Source organism: Microtus oregoni, unplaced genomic scaffold, assembly GCF_018167655.1.
Source record: "Microtus oregoni isolate MIOR12 unplaced genomic scaffold, Mior012 000027F_ref0000203, whole genome shotgun sequence".
Taxonomy (NCBI): domain Eukaryota; kingdom Metazoa; phylum Chordata; class Mammalia; order Rodentia; family Cricetidae; genus Microtus; species Microtus oregoni.
The window spans coordinates 29,080,168-29,088,069 of NW_024543086.1; positions in this window are offsets into that span (position 1 = coordinate 29,080,168).

Genomic DNA, 7,902 nt, shown 5'->3' on the forward strand with positions numbered 1-7,902 from the left:
ATCATACTTATAGTTAGACTAATCAGGTTGTTTAGATACATAGAGATTGTGTTCTATGTAGATAGGTAATCTTCAACCACTTCAAAGGACTGTAGAACATAGCATTTAAAGAATTTAGGGTTTTCTTGACATGAGACACAATTGCTCCTGGCAGCACGGATCTATTCCCGAGAGAATGTTGAGCACCGAAGACACTCCACTTGGAGCTTGTTTTCTTGCAATACTGGCCTTTGGGCAAGGAACTGCCCATGCCTTGGCCATTGACAAAATGCACAGTGTCTGGACGGGACAAGCAAGATACAAGAAAAAAGACTGCCAAACCTTGCCAAGACAGACTAAGACAGTTTTGAAAATTTTCCTGCCTCTGAAAATCGTCTGTCAGTTACTCTAGGCCTTAGCCAAAGTTAGTTGCTCTAATGCTGCAAATGAGACTTTGGGTGATTGCTCAGGTAGCCAGTTGTCTCTGTCATCTACTGCACATTTTGGAAGCTACTTGATTGTACTTCCTCCATTCTCAGGCTTTCAGTGAATTTGAAGACTGGATAGTCATAGTTACTTTCCTCTTATGACTTGGCTAAGCCTTTTCTAATATAAGACTTCGACTTGTAAGGATAGAATAATTATTTAAACATTTAGCATGTGTTTCTTCCTTGATATTGTTTATGCTGGTTGTAATTCTATATATATATTTTTTTGAGACAGGGTTTCTCTGGAGCTTTGGAGCCTGTCCTGGAACTAGCTCTTGTAGACTTGGCTGGGCTCGAACTCCCAGAGATCCGCCTGCCTCTGCCTCTTGAGTGCTGGGATTAAAGGCGTGCGCCACCACCACCCAGCTGTAATTCTAATTTTTTAATATTTATTTGTTTATTTTGTATACAATATTCTGTCTGTGTGTATGCCTGCAGGCCGGAGGATGGCACCAGACCTCTTTACAGATGGTTGTGAGCCACCATGTGGTTGCCGGGAATTGAGCTCAGGACCGTTGGAAGAGCAGGCAATGCTCTTAACCACTGAGCCATCTCTCCAGTCCCTGTAACTCTAATTTTTATACTTAATATCTATTCTTATTACATATAGTTTTCAAAGAGGAGGTGTCTCCGTTAGGCAGGCTTTCTCGGAGGTGGAATTTGGACTGTGGCAACTCCCAGGGGACGGAGCTTGGAATGGAGTTTTCTGCCCAGCATTCCAAAAATGGGCGCCAGGGGCAGGGATGAAGCCCCGGACTAGATATTGACTTCTGTCACGCCCTTTTTATTTTTTTAATCTTTCTTTTGTTTTTCTTTTCTATTCTTTTGTTTGTTTATTTAGTTTTGGGGACTGAACCCAAAGTCTCTCATAAACTAGGCCAGTGTTCTGCCACTAAGCAACATCCCAGGCCTCTTTTAGCTGTCAGCTTTGGGGCAGGCTCTCTAACTTATTCAGGCTGAAGCTGATCTCCTGCTCATTGTCCCTGAACTGGGACTAAAGACTTATGTGAGACCCATAGTCACCCTACTCTCAGATTAGACTAGCTACACTAGGTTTATCAGTCACAAATAATTGCAATAGGAATCCAGATTTGTTGAATTATTATCTTATTTAATAATAATGATATTATTATCATTGTCATACACAGGGTCGCACTCTGTAGCCCTGGCTAATCTGCAGACCAGGCTGGACTTGAACTCACATGGATTCATCTGCTTTTGCTTTCTGAGCGGTAGAATTAAAGGCCTGTGCCACCATGGCCCGATCTCTTTATTTTTTAGTGTTCTACCAAGACATTTCCAGCCTGATGTTTCTTCTTTTAATATTTGTTAGGACAGCAAATGCAGTACTGCTGGGAGGTGGAGTGGGTTTTTTAATTGCTCCCACAACTTGTAGCATTACACCTGTTTGACAGCACAGTCTTTTCCTAATTCTCAGGGGCCAGTTCCTATCAACAAGAGAATTGCCCTAGGAATTCATGAATAGCTGGTGGGAAGTCCAGAGTTCTGTGTATTCATGTTATTATTATTAATTTAGGTTTTAGTGTGAAGGGAACCAAGGGCTTCATGTATAACTAGGCAAATGTTGTGCCACTGAACTAAAATCCCCAGCCCACAACCCTACTTTCCAAATAAGTATCCTAAGGCCTTCCTGGCATCCCATCCCACCTGTCCCCGCACACACTTGGGAAAACCATATCCCGGGATGCCAGCACTCAGCTGGAAGGGTGCTCATCCTGATCTGTAAAGTTCACAGTCAAAGGAGTAAATGAGGAGCAAACAATAACCAAAGTGACCTTGAGGACCCCTTGAGAGCCATCCCTTGGTAGATGATTATAGCTCTAATCCATTGCATGCTCTTTTTGCAGCTCTGTCCCTAGCTTCTGTTAGTGACCCGTGGTGCTTTTTAAAATGAGCTTTCTGTAGTGATGGGACATGTCATGCCCTCAGACACATGGACTATGGCTACTGAGTACTTGAAATGTGGCTAGAGGCACTGAGGAACTGAATGTTTTAATAAAAGGAATTTAACTTATTTAGATTGTTAACAGGTGGTTACCAGTGAGACTGGAAAGTCCAAACCACTAGAATCCTGCTGAGCTCAGCAAAATGGGAAAGGCTTCCTGGCTTGAGGCAGCTGGAGAGAAGTACTGGCAGATGTGCGTGCCCTCCTGCTCCTGCCTTCTCCGGGGTAGGGCTCTGTCTGCTCAGGTCAGGGGCCTGGGAACTCCAGTTCTTCTTAAATGGTTAGTCCCTGTCTATCCTTACGCTTGTCATTTTTCTTTGGGGGTGTGGTCACTGGCAAGTTACCCTTGCTTTAGTGGATGGTCCCACTCGAATTTACAAGCAAGCAGTACTAATTGGACCATGTGTTATGAAGATGAAAAAAGACAAAGAGGCACGAAGGTGGAAGGGGCCATGCAGGGAAGTGAATGGGGGGGGGATGAAAGTTGGGGTGGATATAATCAATATACTTCATGTGAACTTATGAAATTGTCAACAAGGCCGGGCTGTGGTGGTGTATGCCTTTAATGGCAGTACTCGAGAGACAGAGACAGGTGAGTTAGGGTCAGCCTGGTTTACAAGAGCTGGTTCCAGGACAGCCAAGGCTGTAACACAGAGAAACCCTGTCTTGAAAAAAAAAAATGAAACTGTCAATGTAGAATTAAATTGTTAAGGATGTAGCTAACTAGATCAGGTGCTTTCCATTCAGGCATCAAGATCTGAGTTAAGTTCTGTTGCAGGAGCTCTTTCTGCTATTTCAGCCAATAGCCGCTGAGATACCAGCCCACTGGGGCATGGTCTCTCTCCCTTTAAAAAGGGAGCCACTTCCCTCTGCTCGAGCTGTGGCTTCCGGCTCCGCTTCCAACAACTAGGCTCCCTTCCTGATTGAGCAGAGGGCTGTTGTCTGGGACAGTGATCTGTAAGTTTTTCCCCCTTAAATAAATAACCTCTCTATTAATCATAATTCCAAACTGGTGTGGGACTGTTTGTGACTTACGCCTTCACAGTTCCCTGAACTCTTGTAAAAACTGGGTGTAGTGCCCATCAAAATACCGGAAAAATTCTTCAAAGACCTCAAAAGAACGGTACTCAACTTCATTTGGAAAAGCAAAAAAACCAGGATAGCCAAAACAATCCCATGCAATAAAAGAACTTCTGGAGGCATCACAATCCCTGACTTCAAACTCTACTACAGAGCTACAGTGCTGAAAACAGCCTGGTACTGGCATAAGAACAGACAGGAGGACCAGTGGAACCAACTAGAAAACCCGGATATCAATCCACACATCTTCAAACACCTGATCTTTGATAAAGAAGCAAAAAGTATCAAATGGAAAAAAGAAAGCATATTTAACAAGTGGTGCTGGCATAACTGGATATCAACATGAAGAATGAAAATAGACCCCTATCTATCACCATGCACAAAACTCAAGTCCAAATGGATCAAAGACCTCAACATAAAGCCAGCCACACTGAACCTCCTAGAAGAGAAAGTGGGAAGTACACTTGAACACACTGGCACAGGGAACCACTTCCTAAATAGAACCCCAGCAGCACAGACACTGAGAGAAACAATTAATAAATGGGACCTCCTGAAACTGAAAAACTTCTGTAAAGCAAAGGACACGGTCAACAAGACAAAACGACAGCCTACAGAATGGGAAAAGATCTTCACTAACCCCATATTACACAGAGGTCTGATCTCCAAAATATACAAAGAACTCAAGAAATTAGACACCAAAAGATCACATAATCCAATAAAAAAAAATGGAGTACAGACCTAAACAGAGAACTCTCAACAGAGGAATCTAAAATGGCTGAAAGACACTTAAGGAAATGTTCAACATCCTTAGCCATCAGAGAAATGCAAATCAAAACAACTCTGAGATTCCTTCCATCTTATACCTGTAAGAATGGCCAAAATCAAAAACACTGATGACAACTTATGCTGGAGAGGTTGTGGGGAAAAGGAAACACTTCTGCATTGCTGGTGGTAATGCAAGCTGGTACAACCCCTTTGGATGTCAGTGTGGCAATTTCTCAGAAAACTAGAAAACAACCTTCCTCAAGACCCAGTAATACCACTTTTGGGTATATAGCCAAAGAATGCTCAATCATGCCACAAGGACATGTGCTCAACTATGTTCATAGCAGCTTTGTTTGTCATAGCCAGAACCTGGAAACAACTTAAATGCCCCTCGATCGAAGAATGGATAAGAAAAATGTGGTACATTTACACAATGGAGTACTACACAGTAGAAAAAATAACGACATCTTGAATTTTGCATGAAAATGGATGGAACTAGAAAACATTATTTTGAGTGAGGTAACCCAGACACAGAAAGACAATTATCACATGAACTCACTCATAGGTGTTTTTTTTTTTTGGTTTGTTTGTTTTTTTATTTTTTTCGAGACAGGGTTTCTCGGTGGTTTTGGAGCCTGTCCTGGAACTAGCTCTTGTAGACCAGGCTGGTCTCGAACTCACAGAGATCCGCCTGCCTCTGCCTTCCGAATGCTGGGATTAAAGGCGTGCGCCACCACCACCTGGCTTCATAGGTGGTTTTTAAACATAAAGTAATGAAAGCCAGCCTATAAACCACAATCCAAGAGAATTTAGACAAAAATGCGGGCACTAAGAGAGACTTACATAGATATAATCTACATGGGAAGTAGAAAGTATAAAAAGACAAGATCTCCTGAGTAAATTGAGAGCATGGGGACCTTGCGGGAAGATTGAAGGGGGGAGGGGAGAGGCAGGGAAGGGAGCAGAGAAAAACGTAGAGCTCAGTAAATATCATTAAAAATATATAATAAAAAACTGGTGTAGTGGTATGTGCCTATAACTTGAGCGCTATAGCAGCAGAAATCGGAGGACCCCAGCAGCCAGATGTCCTGAGTGATACTTCCTCAAGAAATAATAAGACAGACAGCAACATTTAAAAGATACCTGACCGGGGCTGGAGAGATGGCTCAGTGGTTAAGAGCTTTGCCTGCTCTTTCAAAGGTCCTGAGTTCAGTTCCCAGCAACCACATGTGCTCACAACCATCTGTAATAAGATTTGGTGCCTTCTTCTGGCCTGCAATGATACAGCAGGCAGAACACTCAATACATAATAAATAAATAAATCTTAAAAAAAAAAAGATACCTGACCTTGCTAGGGTGGTGGTAGTGCAAGCCTTTAATCCTAGCACTGGTGAGGCAGAGACAGGAGGATCTCTGTGATAAGTTTAAAAAGTAGTTAAAATGGTTAGTTATAAGTCACATATTTTTCACCAAACATTTGTCAGAAGTTGGGAAGATTTAATACTGCTACCAAACTTTTTTGTTGCTATTGTTTGGTTTTCGAGACAGGGTTTCTCTGTGTAGCCCTAGCTGTCCTAAAACTTGATTGGTAGACCAGGCTGGCCTCAAATTCAGATATCTGCCTCTGCCTCCCGAGTGCTGAGATGCGAGGTGTGGGCTACCACCGCCCAGTGCTACCCAAATGTTCTAGGCAGTAGTTTCTTACTCTGCTCATCAAGGAGAAGTCCTGAGAACGGGTCATAAGGGAACCATCTGTCAAGTGTTCCTGACAAAGGGAGGGTGGAGGAAGGCAAGTCCTCATCTCTCTGATAGACAGTACTGACTTCTAGCTTTTTCTGTTTTTGAGAAAAGACCTTGCTATGTAGTCCAAGCTGGCTTGAACCCACAGTTTGTTTTTTGTTTTTGTTTTTTTTTTTAATAATTTTTCTTTTTCGAAACAAGGTTTTTCTATAGCTTTGAGCCTGTCCTGGCACTAGCTCTTGTAGACCAGGCTGGCCTCAAACTCAGAGAGATCCGCCTGCCTCTGCCTCCCAGATGCTGGGATTAAAGGCGTGCACCACCACCGCCTGGCTACCCACCATTCTTTTTTTTAAAAAAAAATATTTATTTATTATGCATACAATATGCTGTCTGTGTGTATGCCTGCAGGCCAGAAGAGGGCACCAGACCTCATTACAGATGGTTGTGAGCTACCATTTGGATGCTGGGAATTGAACTCAGGACCTTTGGAAGAGCAGGCAATACTCTTAACCACTGAGCCATCTCTCCAGCTCCCCCACCATTCTTGTTTTTTGTTTTTGTTTTTTTGTTTTTTCGAGACAGGGTTTCTCTGTGGCTTTGGAGCCTGTCCTGGAACTAGCTCTGTAGACCAAGCTGGTCTCGAACTCACAGAGATCCGCCTGCCTCTGCCTCCCAAGTGAGAAGAATTCCTGGAAATCAGCTGTGTCTATAGACCGAATGATAGAAGCAATGATGTGGAGAGGCAGGAATGTAACAGGTCAAGAGGCTAATATCCTTATTCTGGGCTAGCTTCAGTCCTGTGATGAGCCATTGCTTGCTCAGCTCCATCAGAACTTCCAGTGATCTGGACTCTAGTCATTTAGCAGGCCTCTAACTTCCACAAACCCAGAAGCTAAGACTTCATCAGATGGCACCTGAGGCCTATGGCAGAACCTCCCCTATCTTGTAACTGTCTCTCTGATGTGTCCACCAATGTATTTGGGATGTATCTTGATTAATGGATTTCTTTATTTTGTCATTATAAAAGCTCCACTGGATTGCTTCTGCATGAGAACGTGGAATTTGGGGTACCCTAATTCTGTGTCCCCAGGCCATGGTCATTTGTTTGGTTCTAAACAAACTCTTATTCCCACTGTAGAGGAACTGTGTTTCCCCCCCCTCCCCCCACCGCCCACCCCTTATACCTCCCAGCTCCCACCACACCCACCTTGAAAACAACACTACCTGCTGAAGATCAGCTGACTGAGTGCTTGGCTAGGAGTGTGAAGCCCTGAATTTGATCCCCAGCACCATTATACTGTGTGTAATTGCAGTGGTGGGAAGACAGAAAGGTCACAAGTTCAAGGTCATCCTTGAAAATACAGCAAGTTTAAGGCCAACTTGAACTACTTGCTACCTGGAAAAAAGATGGAACGAAGGAAGGAAGGAAGGAAGGAAGAAAAGAAGGAAGGAGGAAGGGAGGGAAAGAACATGGCTTGGAGTGGTTTTTGCTGACAGTTTTTGAATACTTTCTGCACTCCAATAAACCTCTCTGCTGATGCAATAATCCAAATCAGACCAAATCAAACTGAATTAGAAAAAGCTCAGGTTTAATGGATGCAAATGCTCGCCTCGGCTTTCCACCCCCCACCCCCAGGGTGCGGGAAAGGAAGACTAGAAAATCACATGTTCTCTGGGGGCAATTTAAGTATCCACTAAAATAGTTTAATGGAAGTGGTAGTGGTCTTGAACATCACTGGGGAGGGGTCATTGTTTGGCAGACTTTCTTGGGGATAGAGTCTGGACTGAGGCAGCTACAGGGGAGGGGGCTTGGGGTGAAACTTCTACCTGAACATTCCAGACTCTTTGGTTACGTGAATGCCAGGGGCTGGGGAGAGGCCTTCA